General features: G+C 38.7%; 1 non-coding gene across 1 annotated transcript; it reads left to right on the plus strand.

Moving 5' to 3' along the window:
• The first annotated feature begins 298 nt into the window (after positions 1-298).
• Positions 299-405, plus strand: LOC140006811 (small nucleolar RNA R71). The gene has a single exon (XR_011814659.1). It is a non-coding gene; the product is annotated as a small nucleolar RNA R71 (small nucleolar RNA).
• The last annotated feature ends 564 nt before the right edge of the window (positions 406-969 follow it).

The raw sequence follows: 969 nt of genomic DNA on the forward strand, positions 1-969 counted from the left end.
TACGTGTGCATTAGATGAACTTGGACCAACTCCACCTTGTCTACTTAGCAATTTCATCACATTATTCATTTGAGCACTCAGCATATTGAGAGTGTCCATTTCTATCATACTTGCGTGACGTCTTGTATTACCTCTCTCATTGGCCCATTGGTAGTTATTTGCTGCCATTTCTTCTATCAAATTATGAGCTTCTTGGGGTGATTTACCCATTAAAGCTCCACCTGCAGCTGCATCGATTATAGTTTTAGTAGAAAAAACTAAACCATTATAGAAGGTTTGTATGATTAACCACTCCGGCAGTCCATGATGTGGACATTTCCGAAGCAAATCTCTAAACCTTTCCCATGCCTCATATAATGATTCACCTTCCATTTGGCTAAAACTAGTGATATCCATTCTTAGTTTAGCAGTCTTACCTGGTGGAAAATACTTGTTTAAGAATGCTCTTGATAAATCATCCCATCCGGTGAAAGTATTAGGAGCATGAGAGTGTAGCCAAAGTTTGGCCTTATCTCTCAATGAAAATGGGAGCAACCGTAACCTTATAGCATCATCACTAACTCCATTCATTTTAATTGTATCACATATTTCCAAGAATGTAGCTAAGTGTGTATTAGGATCTTCTACTGCATTACCTCCAAATTGAGATTGTTGAACCATTTGAATAAGTGATGGTTTAATCTCAAAATTGTTAGCATTTACCGTAGGCCTTACTATACTTGTTTGAGATCCTTGTGTTCCCGGTAGAGCAAAATCTCGTAGAACTCGCCTATTTGCTTCATTTTCAGCCATTTCTTCTTCAAATGGTAGTTCTATCAAAATTTCCTCTATCGGTTGCCAAATCTCTTGTTCCTCTTGCTGTTGTGTGTGCCTCCTTTGTCTACGTAGTGTCATCTCAATTTCTGGATCGAAAGGTGCGACTTCTCGAGACTCCCGGTGCATACACTACAAACAGAAATAAGGGATATT

The sequence above is a fragment of the Coffea arabica genome, chromosome 1c (assembly GCF_036785885.1).
Source record: "Coffea arabica cultivar ET-39 chromosome 1c, Coffea Arabica ET-39 HiFi, whole genome shotgun sequence".
Taxonomy (NCBI): domain Eukaryota; kingdom Viridiplantae; phylum Streptophyta; class Magnoliopsida; order Gentianales; family Rubiaceae; genus Coffea; species Coffea arabica.